Raw genomic sequence first — 15051 nt, forward strand, 5'->3', positions numbered from 1 at the left:
GAATCAGCCCAGCTCAGTGGTCTGGTAAACTAAGGTATACTTAACTTTGACCCTGCGTCTCTCGGCAAATCGAAATCCATTGTTGCATCTTGCTTTAATTATTGTGCTGAACCCCTGAACCGTTCATAAAAAACCAATCTGAGTCTTACGAGACAACCTACATTCTTCCTAACGAATACAACTGGATCTTACGAGACAACCCAAATTGTTCCTAAGGAATAGGAATTGAGTCTTTGAAGATGACCTTACATTTTGTGGGACACCTTAAATCGTTCATCACAAACAACCTTACATCTTTCGAGATACCCAAATCGTTCATCACAAACAACCTGTCTTTGAAGACCCCTAAGTTGTTCATAACAGACACCCTTACGTCTTTTGAGATGCCCTGAATTGTTCCTTGTAAACAATCTTACATCTTTCGAGACCCACTGAATCGTTCATCTCGAACAATCTCACGTTTTTTGGGACACCCTGAATCATTCATCATGAACACTCCTACATCTTTCAAGACATCCTGAATCGTTCATCATGAACAATCTTGTGTCTTTTAAGACACCCTAAATCGTTCATCACAAACACCCTTACACCTTTCGAGACACCCTGAATCATTCATCACAAACACCCTAATGTCTTCAGAGACATCCTGAATTGTTCATCACGAACACCCTTACGTCTTTCGAGACACCCTGAATTGTTCATCACAAACCATCTTACTTCTTTCAAGACACCCTGAATTGTTCATCACGAACACCCTTACGGCTTTCGAGACACTTTGAGCCATTCAACATGAACACCCTTGAGTCTTCCAAGACACCCTCGAGTCTTCAGCACATACAAGTTGAGTCTTTCAAGACACACCCCCTACCCCTGAGCCGTTCAATACGGACAACCTGAGTATTTTGAGGTGCCTGAATCGCTCAAACTGAGCAACTTGAGTCTCATGAGACACCCTGACATCATTCATTATGAACCACTAAGTTTTCAGAGCAACCTCTGATTACAAGCCACTGCCACTTCGACAGATCAATTCACGCCCGGTGGTACCACTACTGACACCTACCCTACTTCCTATGTTCCCATTGGCGTACCCGATGGTCATGTCCACCAAAGCATCCTCGCAAGATGGCTCAGTCGACTAGAACCGCCCTAAATGATGACTACAAGTTCTACATGAACATTGGAAAGAAACTGGAAAAGTCAGATCATGCCCTGACTAATTGGGTCCAAGAGAGAGTAGACTCTGCCAAAGCGGAAAGAGAGAAGAGGGAAGGGGCAGAAAGACAGGAGAATGGGAGAGAAAGATTGGCCCAGGAGAAAAGGGAAGAGGCAGAAAGACAGGTGAAAGAAAAAGAAAGATTGGCCAGGAGAAATGAGAAGAGGCAGAAAGACAGAAGAAGGAGTAGGAGAGACAGGAGAAGGAGAAGGAAAGACAGGAGAAGGAGAGGTTGAAGGAAAGGCACAGTCAACTTGCCCTTGCAGCCCAAGGGAGTCACAACCCAGCCACCTCCTCCCCCCACCAGTCTCTCAGCATTGACAGCAACCTCATCAGAAAATAAGATGAGGCTGAGCCCAAAGCCTGGCTCAGCCACATAGAGAAGGTTCTGACAACTTATGCTGGCGCGCAAATCTCCCTCATAAGGGAAGATAAGGTCCCCCATGGGGCCACCATTGACAGGCATCAACTTATCACTATAGAGGGAATGAATTGCATGAAGATGATTCTCCCCACCATCAAACTGAGGGTCACAAGACCCCACAGACCTAAAATCTGCACTCTTGCAATAGTTACTTACCTCCCTGGCGGCTATGACCTCCTCCTGGGACAGGATTTCCAGTCCCCTCCTAACTTACAAAAATCCATGGATCCTTACCCCTTCAAAACTCAATCAAAGAATAAGAGTCCTCAAGGAACCACCTTAAACCCACTGCCAGTGCCACTTGAGTGCCCTGAGCAGTGCCAAGCTCCACCCATCTCAAGTGATGAGCTTTTAACCAATTCAATTCGAGTGCAAGGCCCTGTCCCAATGCCAGTGCCAAGGCTCACCCTGAATCTCCCTTCCAGAGATCCTGGACAGTTCCGCCCATTGCGGACATCAAAGAAATTTCCGAACTAATTCCTGTGCCTGGGCCTGCCTTAGTGACAGTGCCAGAGCACACCATAGCCCCTCCTTCAAGAGATCCCCATCTGGATCATCCCTCTCCGTGCGGCTTGGCACTGCTACCACTGTTGGCACGAGAGCCAACCTAAGGTATACTTGGGTCCCCTCCAGATTCCTCTGACCACGGTGAAGCTCACCCAAAGGTGCGGCCTCTCTACCCATGCCTGAGCTGATTTGAACTCACAAAAGTGAGAACCTCCGACTTCAGTGACTAGGATTTTTGACTACTGAGCTATCAAGTGAGGTATAATTTGATAATGACACTGCTGTGCATATATGGCCATCAAAAGCAGGTTTATATATACTGTATATGTATATATGTATATATATATATATATATATATATATATATATATATATATATATATATATATATATATATATATATATGTATGTATGTATGTATGTATGTATATATATATATATATATATATATATATATATATATATATATATATATATATATATATATATATATATATATATATATATGTATGTATGTATATCTGCTTTTGACTATATGTAATAGCAGTGCATTTATCAAATTATAATTTGATAATGACACTGCTGTACTTTACGGCATCAAAAGCTGGTTTGTGTGTGTGTGTGTGTGTGTATATATATATATATATATATATATATATATATATATATATATATATATATATATATATATATTTATATATATATATATATATATATATATATATATATATATATATGTATGTATAATATATATATATATATATATATATATATATATATATATATATATATATATATATATATATATATATATATATATATATATATATACACACACATATATATACTGGTGTTTTGAAATTAGAGCCCCTTCCACAGAACAAATGGAAAGTTACGAAATTTTCTGCTATAGCCTATCTCCTGCACATTATTTTAAGTTTCTATTAAGCTATTTTTCATTTTACATTTCTTGTATTTTCAGACTGAGGACAGAGAGTTAGATACATCCATGGCTAACATCTCGAGGAAATCAGATGGATTGACCGAACTGGGCTATAACCTTCAGAGCGGCCAGGATGCTGGTGAATCCTTCATTTCACGTTCCTGGATAGCAAAATACATTAAAAGTGATGAATCCTTTGTTAAAAGAAACTGGAACAAAAATCCATATGACTGTCATCGCGAAAAGAGTGAGAATCTTGAAGGCCTGGAAGTCCTTTCTCAGAGTCAAAAGACATCATAGCTGAGGCAGTGGGTAGACCAAGAAAGTCTTTATGTAAATTGGCACTTGAACTATAAAACAAAAGGGGGAAAGAAGAGAAATTATAAACTGTATATCATGAGTTGAAAAAATCTGGTATCAAGCCATTTCATGTTATCAGCAAGCCCAACATCACTCAGGAACAGAGAGAAGACTATGCATGGTTTTGTGGTTCATTTCTTAAAGATTGGGATGAAGCTGACTTTCTCCATGTTGCCGCATGAGATGAATTCTTCATTTACACAGTCAGGAAGCCAAATCATAAAAATGACATCATTTGGGCTGCAAAGTTGGATGATATCATCGATGACGTGCGCTATCACCAAGTTGTGAAATTTCCTGAAGGTTTGGGAATTTTTCTCTGTTTCTCAGCCAAACGGTTAATGTGGATCATCAAAGAAAAAGGACAGTCATGGAATGGTGAATACTTCAGAGAAACTGTGCTTACTGGTGGAGTATTTTTTCCTCAAAGATCCTGAAAATGTGTTATCTGTTGAGGAAGTCACATTTTTGCATGATAAGGCACACCATGTTTGAAGGCTCTTCAGACACAGGAGGTGCTTCAAACAGTGGTATCGATTTCTTCTCGTCAAGTGAATTTCAGGTAGCTCCTGACCTTAATGTGTGTGTGAAAACATTGGTAGTATCTTAGGATCGTGTTGAAGCGTGCACAGTGAACTATGATGGTATACCAAACCTCGACGATCTGTAAGAGAGGTGACCAAGTGCTCAGGAAATGGAGTTTGAGTCTCAGCTTTTTTGCAATTTGCTGAAATCATACCCTCAAAAATGCAGGCCGTGGTACAGGCAGATGGAGGCCACACAAAATATTAAATACTCAGAGAGAAACTTAAATAAATACCTGTTCTGAATTACTTTTTGTTTTTGTCCACATCAATTTTAGTTTATGCTGTAGAGCGGGGGGGGCTCTAATTTTTGAACACCCTGTATATATATATATATATATATATATATATATATATATATATATATATATATATATATATATATATATATATAAATATATACATACATATGATACATATGTATGTATATATATATATATATACATACATATATATATATGTATGTATATATATATATATATATATATATATATATATATATATATATATATATATATATATATATATATATATATATATATATATATATATATATATATATGTCCATTCACAAACAGGCGTGTTTATGTGTGTGCAGAAGTATTTTTGTTCATAAAAAGGAATCGAATAAGACGGAATTTGTCATTGTGCCGGACTTTGTATATATACTAAACTTTCCCAGGTTAGAAAAAGTAGTTGAAGTTTTTGTTATAATAATTTAATTTTTCCAAGACTTAATCATTCTCTTAATTTTTTTGCTTTATTTCTGTATTTCTGTTTATTCATCTCTCTCTCTCTCTCTCTCTCTCTCTCTCTCTCTCTCCCATGCCAACTGCGATTCAAATTAGCCTGCTAAAAATCGGGAACATAATTCATTGACTGGATCTTTGAAGCATGACCGAATTTACAGTAAGGAAACCTTGGCCTGCCTGGTTTGTTAGTTAAACAAGGGTTTATTTCCGCGTGAGAGGATTTGCAGTGAATATATTGCAGAAATAACCATAATGTGGTGGGGAAATTCTGTAGACCCCACAAGCATCGAGGTGCTTGGTCTCATTCTTGGAGTTGAGAATTGGTATTGCAACAGCAACTTCACCATCTGCCACACAGACTAAGAGATCAAATTCCATGCCACTGTGGTTACCCTAGGGTAGCAGGAAAGATTTGGCAGGCCAGTGGCGCCTTCCTTGTCACTAACATTCAGGTCACTCCGATTACCATATCAGCCTCGGACTTCTCCGAGAGGATGCAAAGGAAACATATGACTCTGAAAATTACACTAAAAAAGTTAAAAGTTAGAGATTTATTTTCTTACACTATGTCCTATATATATTACATGATAAGGGATATGTCAATTATGAACAATACAAGTCTAACACTAACAACTATTAAAGTTGTTGCAGATTTTGGGTTCATGGTGAAAAATTTAGGTAGAAAGCATCAGAGAAATAAGTGTCTTCATATATATATATATATATATATATATATATATATATATATATATATATATATATATATATATATATATATATATTATACATATATATGTATGTATGTATTTATATATATATATATATATATATATATATATATATATATATTATATATATATATATATATATATATATATATATATATATGTGTGTGTGTGGTGTGTGTGTGTGTGTGTCTGGTGTGTGTATGTATGTATGGTACTGTATGTATGTATGTACGTATTTATGTATAAACAGAAGTAGATACCTTACACTGCTAAATAGACTCCATTTCCAGTAACAAGTAACAATTTATTTTCAAGTAGTGATTTTACTGCTTTGAAGTAATGCAAAATGTTATAAAAGATATTTCATCAAACACTCGCATTTTGCCCAGAACGTGTCAAGCTCAATGGCGTTCCATCAGCCACCATCAAACGAGAATTATACTCTATTGTTGTCTTCCTAAGTCCTAAGTCCCATATACATATACTGTATACCTTACACAGTGGTCATCTACTTAATCTTCAATTTTCACTTTGCTATAATACCTAACATGGTTTCAAATCAGGTCAGGCACCATACATGTGATTGCCTTCCTTGCATATTCTAGCACATACTTCACTGTTTTCAAATGAAAAAAGCATTCTTTTCAACACAACATTTTTAGCACATCCACTAATAAGACACCGTCTAGCTTAAACACCGAAATTGTTTATAACAAGAGAAAATATTACTTTATCTTAAAATTCTTGTGCAAACACTTATTGCGTTTGCATTAGCATTCATTAATTCACAAACCTATTTATCTTCTCAAGTTTATGTGAATATTTATATTTGATTATTTACTTCAAACGCTTGTTCAGGCATATAGCGATCAGATGGGGGATATTTTCAAATACACTCGCAATTCCTCTTTTCTACTCATTTTGAAAAAGGTTCTCTATTATGTCAAAGGTTTTGTAAATTGCAATCGAGAGTTTTCTCTGAATATCTATTTTTTTTTTATTAGCTGAGACACACTTTGACCAAAAACTTATGATTGGTGCAATCATGAAGCAATGTGTAGCTAACCCATATGTAACTGAACATAACTTTTAATTACTACTTACCTCTCAAGATTCCTATCTTCTACACATCACTGCTTATTTCACTATCCGTGTCCAACTTTCCTAGCGGGCCATTTTGTCTGTCAGAACAGCCCGTAATTTCGTAAATATATGTGTCTGCACACTAGAGTTGCTTATACCGACACTACTGCAGACTTGTCTTTATGACATTGAGACATTTTTGCTCTTGCATTTTAGTATCATATTCAGGTGTTTCATCGAGTTTGAAACTTGTTGAAAAGGTAAAATTTAGCTCATTACCTGGAGAAATATCATCCTTGCAGTTTTCATATATACAGTATATATATAAGTATATATTTCTGTGTGTATGTGTGTGCACGTACGTACGTCCACACATACACAAATATATGCACATCACATTACGAAAGGTGAAAAATGAGAGACTAATATATACTGTATATATATATATTATTATATAGTGTGTAGTGTATACACACACACAAACACACACACACACACACACAACACATATATATATATATATATATATATATATATATATATATATATATATATATATACATACATACACATGCAGTATTTCATTCTTCTACTGTCACATGCAGTCTTTTTGTGTATTCTTTTACATACAGACTATACACATGACAAAATATAAAATATTTATATGATATATTTTATATATGTGTGGTTGCACGTACATATATATATATATACATATGTATATATACACACACAAAAATATAAATATATTTTATATAGATATATATATATATATATATACAGTATATATATATATATATGTATATATATATATATATGATATATACACACGCACACACACATATATATTTATATATATATATATATATATATATATATATATATATATATATATATAGAGAGAGAGAGAGAGAGAGAGAGAGAGAGAGAGAGAGAGAGAGAGAGAGAGAGAGAGAGAGAGAGAGAGAGCCTCAATGGCCAAGTTAGTAGAGCAGCAGCTTCAGACTTCATGGAGGTCTGTGGTGCGGGTTCAAATCCACAGCCGACAGGTCAGAGAGGCGGACATTTTGCAACCGAGACACCCCTGAATTATGTATGTAATCAACGGATAGGTTTGCTTGAAGCAAAATGGGTGTTATGCAGAGCATACACACACAAACAAAGCCACCAACTTCCTCCTAAAAAACATATCACACACCCTCACACGTCTCGAACTGTCGACCTAACCCTCTCTAACTTCTCTCACAAGGAGAAAGGAAGCTGGTGATTTTGCACGATTCATGCATGCGCTACCGGGGTCTAAGGATACTCAGGCAGTGGCAGCCGATCGAGACTACAGTCTACCCCAAATAAACTGGAAGTCCTTCAAAAGAAGGCATCGTGCTTACCCTATACAAAAATGGGAAAACACGTTAAAGAAGAAGATATATATATATATATATATATATATATATATATATATATATATATATATATTATATATATATATATATATATATATATGAAAACTGCAAGGAAGACATTTCTTCAGAGAGAGAGAGAGAGAGAGAGAGAGAGAGAGAAATAAGCTGTCATCATTGGAATATGTTACATGCGTCATTATATTATCATTTACTTTTTCATTAGTACATATAACAACAGCTTTATCACAGATGCGAATGCAAAAATGGAGGAGCTTTTCGCGGGGGGGAGGGTGGTGGGTGGCGAAAGTGAGTCTGTTCTCAGTCGATCCTTTAGGTGAGCAAAACAAGAAGAATTTGGACCACTTCGTCATTTAACGTTTAAATGACGAAGAACTGTAGTTGGAAAAATATTTAAGTGGTTGTTAATTTAGAGTTCGCTCTGTAAGCTGTTATAATGATTTCCTGGTAACATAACAGTAATTACAGTCCTTTCAAGAGTACCTTAGAACATCATTGTACTTAGTGCTAAAATTTGATATTGGCTGATATTTGTTGACTTTTCATTGTTACCAAAACATGAGAACTCTTTTAAATTTAAAAACATTGCAACATCTGATGTTTTATCCGACACTGGTCGTTTCAACCGTAAAGTGGTAGCTATATCACCAATAGTTATGAAATAATATGTAGCTTCATATCTTATCATTCGTTTTCTAAAAACACTTCATGTTCGCAACTTGTGTAAAGAGACTAAAACATAGGGGAAACTGCCACAATAAACATCAAAACGAATATAGATGATCATGTTAGAATGTCAATAAACAGTGGCAAGAAATCCATAATAAAATGTTTGATTTTGCAGGACTAATGCCCTTATTAAAAAGAACATCAAAATAAAGCAAATAAAATCTGTGAAATTGAAAATGGGTAACATTTTACATTTAGATTCATACATTACAAAATTTTCCTATAGATAGTCATTTAATAAGTATTTTTTAAAAAGAGACACTTGCATCATACGAAGTATCGAAAATTTTCAATCAATGAAGAAATTGCCCTCAGGTACAGTATTTCTAACTGTTTAGCATCTAATCTCTACTTGCGTTCTCTATAATTTTCAACAGAGGCTTCTAATGCGCAGAAGCAGCACGGTGTGAACTTTCTCCTATGGAAAGTGAACAGCACCTACGATGAAATCCATAAAGGCTATGCTTAAACCTTTGATCCAGAGGCTGACAAATCTCTATTGTCTGATAATGGGAGAAGCTGTCCACTGCCTTGTGAAAGAGCCTGGCGACCACCATCTGCTGGAACAAAAGCATTGGTTCTCCCTCTCAACGACAGACACCGCGAAGAAGCTCTGATGCTTTTCGACGCCTTGATGCATTGTGGCAAGGACTGGGTAACGGGCACTCAAATTAGCCGCCTATTTCCGGGAGCGCATGAACGAGGAGAATTCGTGTATGCACTTTATGCTACTGGTATCCACGCTCCACTGACAGAACATGCTGTCCTTCTCCTCCACTCTCTATGAAGTCACACCTCACTTATTCACTAACACCGTCATCCAAGAAGCCTATGCACTAAGATGAGACAGACACTTCAAAAATCAAACCTCATTCACAGGCACAGCTAGGAACAAGGAACAACGTGTAGCCCACTTGAGAAGACATTGGCATGAATACCCACCACGTATTCTGGCATTTGGAATTCCCATTCCAGGGAGGGATTTCTATTCTCACAAACTTGACTGTAAGGGAGAAAAACTTTTCTGGGTACATCATCAGCTCAATTGTCGCTTTGATGCTGAAAGAATTTCCAACTACTTGACCCAGTCGAGGAACTGCAGTGGAGGTTTCGTTCATGATGGATTTGTTCTCATACCCTCCTACAAGCATGGAGGAGCTTGTCTCGGCCCTTGATGATGTCGACTTTGAGGACGTTGATGGCATTGCAAGAGTTAGAGACATGGATCATCACTGACAGCTGCATCCGAGACGCCATTGCTCATGGGATATCATCAAGGAAGATTTGCCCTGACATTGATATCATGAATGACCAAAAAGGCATTGATATTCTGGTGATGTTACTAAATCTCTCCTGCATAGTCCCACCTCAGTACCATGGAGCACTTCACAACACTCCCACATATAATGCTTGACGTCAGGCGATACCATGGAAGTATATAATCATACCAGGTGTTATGGAACACTTTGAAACTGCTACTTGATATCCCGGTTTCTTCCGGCTTCACAGATATATGGATAACATCCTAGGGAACACAAGGATAGCCTTCCTAGCACACCTTTGATGAATTAGATTTCAAAGGAGTTTCTGTTACAAATGTTGCCATTTATGGAACTCTAGAAACTTACTTTGAAGATTTTGAATATAGTTTGATTAATTCTGTAGATGACACCAAGAGCATAGAGGATGTTGACATAGATACATGTGCATCTCGTCTCGACCATAAGGAATTCTCTTACAACATTGAAATCAACAATGAAAAAGACCCTGACCCTTTGGCAACAATTAGAATATTTGCTTGGCCTCATGGGGACAACAGTGGAGTAGACTTCTCGTTTGATGATGGCAGATGGAACGCCATTGAGCTTGACAGGTTTTGGGTAAAACGTAAGTAATCACAAAAAAAACAGTTATGTGATATAGTTTTTTTGCCATTTTACCCCAAAAAAACCTTGATGAAATAATAACACTTGTGTAAAAGTTGGCATACCTTAGTTTAACCAGACCACTGAGTGGATTAATAGCTCTCATAGGGCTGGGCCGAAAGCTCTTCATTGGGTGAGTCGGTAGAGCTTTGGATTAGCACTCAGCCTGAGTCGAGTCTCCAATGGGCTGACAAGAGGTAGAGGAATTTATTTCTGGTGATAGGAAATTACTCGTTATAGTTCGGATTCACACAGTTGTAGGTCCTGTTAGCAGTTATAATTCGACACGTAAACACAAATAAGTCCAACTTTCGGGCCAGGCTCCCAGAGAGCTGTTAATCAGCCTCAGTGGTCTGCAAAACTAAGGTATACTTAACTTTGGAAGTGGCCCGGAAGGATTAGACTTATTTCATGTGGTTAAGAACCAATAAGTTACCTAGCAACGACCTACAAATATTGCGGAACTGGAACCACATTATAGCGAGAAATGAATTTATCACCAGAAATAAATTCTCATCTTCATTAGCCGTCCGGAGAATCGAACGCAGCTAACACTACATGTATATATGGTTTGTCACTTACAAATTATTTTGAATAGATATTAGTTTCAATTGAACAAAGATAGATCCATATTGATATACTGTACTAATGAAGCATTAGAAATTTTCTGGATTGGTTTTCCTATTTCACTTAGTTTGTTAATTGCATTATATATATATATATATATATATATATATATATATATATATATATATATATATATATACATATGTATATATATATATATATATATATATATGTTATATATATATATATACATACATACATATTATTACATACTATATACACACAAATAAACATACACACATATTCATTTTTATATAACATTAGGGTAATTTATTACGGTAAATTACCCCAGCGGCTAAAATGAAATATGTCCTCTTTGCACAATTCCATAAAAAATAATTTTTACTGTTCTTATTTCCTTTTTGATTAACGTACACCTATAGGCAATATTTGGTCTGTTTTTCACTCTCTTATTGATTAATCCATACCATATAGTATATATCTGATTTTTTTTTAAACCGTGTCCGCTGGAAAGAACAATATCGTGCGTAAATCCACCGACTCAGCTGTCACTGTGCATGATGTGCCCAGCTTCAAAACACTCATGGAGAAGACTGAAGCTGCTCTGTCAGGTGGAGGTGATCTGGATCTTCATGACTTTGAAAGCGCCACTGGCCTGCCAAATCGTTTCCTCCTGCCCAAGGCTAACCACAGCGGCATGGAATTTGATCTCTTCGTCTGTGTGACAGATGATGCTGCAATAGCAGATCTTTATTCCATATTCCAAAGATGAGTTCTTACACTATGGTGCTTATATAGTGTACCCCGACAAGAGGCCTCATGGTTGCCCATTTGACCGCCATGTTGAAGATGAACGCTTTTTGAACAAGTCACCAACTTCCATCACACCTATGTTGAGGTTTACAACCATAATGAACACATTCACCACCATGACCAACTGCAAATCTTATTCTGGCCGCGAGTTCGAATCTTCGACTGACCAACGAAGAGTAAGAGGAATTTATTTCTGGTGATAGAAATTCATTTCTCGCTATAATGTGTTCGATTCCACAGTGTTGTAGGTCCTGCATTGCTAGGTAACTAGTTGTCTATAGCCACGTAAAATAAATCTAATCCTTCGGGCCAGTCCTAGGAGAGCTGCTAATCAGCTCAGTGGTCTGGTTAAACTGAGATATACTTAACTTATTCCTTTTTTCATACATTTCTGAAGTAAATAAATTTTTTTAAGCAACTTTACCTCTTAGGAATACATGATCTGTTTGAATACTCTCTTTTACATTTAGTTACCTATAATGGGGGTGATCACATCCATTGCAACTAATTGCAGAATTCGATCCTTTTTCAAAAAATTCTGAAATAAATTACACTTTTAAACAATTGGTACTTTCACGGGATGGGGAAGGGGGTACGGGTTTGAAACCTACCCTGTTATCTAAGTTGGGTCAAACGATGGCCACATGCTAAACTGTCTAGCTCAGTCAAGAGGTTACCACATAAGTTACAAGGGGGAAGGTGGAAGGGGGATGGGGAGGGGCAGGGGAAGGGAGTACAGGTTTGAAACATACCCTATTATCTAAGTTGGGTCAAATGATGGCCACATACCAAACTTTGTCTAGATCGGTGAAATGGTTACCACATAAATTACAAAGGGAAGGGAACGGGGATGGGGGTAGGGGAAGGGGGTAAGAGTTTGAAACCTACCCTATTATGTAACTGGCTCAAATGATGGCCACGAGCCAAATTTTGCCTAGATCAGTCAAGCAGTTACCACATAAGTTACAAAGGGAAAGGGGGAGAGGGCAAGGGTTTGAAACCTACCCTATTTATCTAAGTTGCGTCAAGTGATGGTCACGTGCCATGTTTTGTCTAGAGTGGACTAGCATTTACCAGATAAGTTACAAAGGAAAGGGGGAAGGGGAAGGGGAAGGGGGTACGGGTTTGAAACCTACACTATTACCTAAGATGGGTCAAATGATGGCCACATGCCAAATTTTGTGTAGATCGGTTAAGCGGTTCAGATTTCTACAGCACACAAGAATATGGACACATACAAAAACATATACAAAAACATACATCCACTCTATATATGAGATATATATATGTATATATATATTTATATATATATATATATATATATATATATATATATATATATATATATATATATATTATATATGTTCATTATTTATAATGGGAGGGCTTGAATGATACATTAATTGCCTCCTTCGTAAATCTTAGGAATATTGATATTGAGGGAGACTGAGAGACAGTAGTTGGATAGCAGGAATTAGAATAATGCTTCACTTCATTATAACACATACCTGTCAATTGAACTATCCAGGGTGGGTGGTGCATTTGGCACAAAATATATATATATATATATATATATATATATATATATATATATATATATATATATATATATATGTATATATGTGTATTATATATATATATATACTATTCAGTTTATATATATATATATATAATATATATATATATATATATATATATATATATATTTATATTTATATATATTTGTGCCAAAATGCACCGCTAACCTGGATAGTTCAATTAACAATGGCATGTGTTGTAATGGGAGGATGTACTGCTCTAATTCCCACTGCTAGGTCAATGTACTGTTCTCAGTCTCCCGCCCTCAGTCTATCCAACTCCATTCCTAAAGATTTACCAAGGAACAGGAAGTTTGCATTATTCAAGCTCCTCCCATCCATGCATGTGAATATATATATATATGTTATATATATATATATATATATATATATATATTTATATATATATATATATATATATATATACACATATTATATACCTTACATGTAAAAGAATCTATGCTTGTATGTGACTTTGTATGTTATTCCAGTATATATTTGTAAAAAGCTATAGAAATTGAACTTTAACTGATCTAGATCAAATTTGGCACATGGCCATTATTTGACCCACTTATGTATTATATATAGAGAGACATATATATATATATATATATATATATATATATATATATATATATATACATACATACATACATATATATACATACATACATACTTATAAATATCTTCCTCTTTTATAAGACTAGTAAATTTCTATATTTAGAGATTTACCTTTGTAAACATTGCATATACAAGTCAGTTTAATGTTTAACGTTAAGAAATATTTACTGCTATTATGATGATTTTAAGAATTTCACCCTTTCTCAAAATAAAAACTTAATGATTATTAGTGTATATACAGTTATCAAGGAGGGATGGTGAGAAACGTTTGCGACATTGCTTAAGGGGTAATCTGTGTTCATGACTTCTTGTATTAGAGGTAAGATTTATCTTTATCTACCTCCATGAGAGATTCATCAACAATATGGCTAGTGCAGGTTGATGGGCGACGATTGCTGGTGCTGTCAACGATCTCTTTTTTATAATGATTTTGCAACAGGTATGAGGAAATTAAAGAGTAACTTGAATAAGTTACAGTGAGTAAGCCACCAACACATGTCACTGAAGAGCGGGATCCTCCTTGGTAGACTTGGATTTTAGGCTTAGTGAAGATGGACTGGGTTCCTAGCCTAATGGAAATGCTGAATTTATTTCTCCTCTGACTTCTTCTCTCAAAGTTGATGGCTCCCTTACGACCTCCCTCGCTTCTACAAGGTCACGTTGCCTGAGACAATGGACTAGATTGCTTTTGTACCCAGCTAAGGAGAGGAACTAAGGATTTGGGCTTCTACTGGCGGAAATGAGATTTGGGAATTAAACAGAGACGTTCGGAGACTTGAA

At 36.0% G+C, this 15051-nt stretch overlaps 1 pseudogene; it reads left to right on the plus strand.

Annotated features, from left to right (window-relative positions):
* The first annotated feature begins 1718 nt into the window (after window positions 1-1718).
* Window positions 1719-12239, plus strand: LOC136835776 (hemocyanin subunit-like; annotated as a pseudogene).
* The last annotated feature ends 2812 nt before the right edge of the window (window positions 12240-15051 follow it).

The sequence above is a fragment of the Macrobrachium rosenbergii genome, chromosome 55, assembly GCF_040412425.1.
Source record: "Macrobrachium rosenbergii isolate ZJJX-2024 chromosome 55, ASM4041242v1, whole genome shotgun sequence".
Taxonomy (NCBI): domain Eukaryota; kingdom Metazoa; phylum Arthropoda; class Malacostraca; order Decapoda; family Palaemonidae; genus Macrobrachium; species Macrobrachium rosenbergii.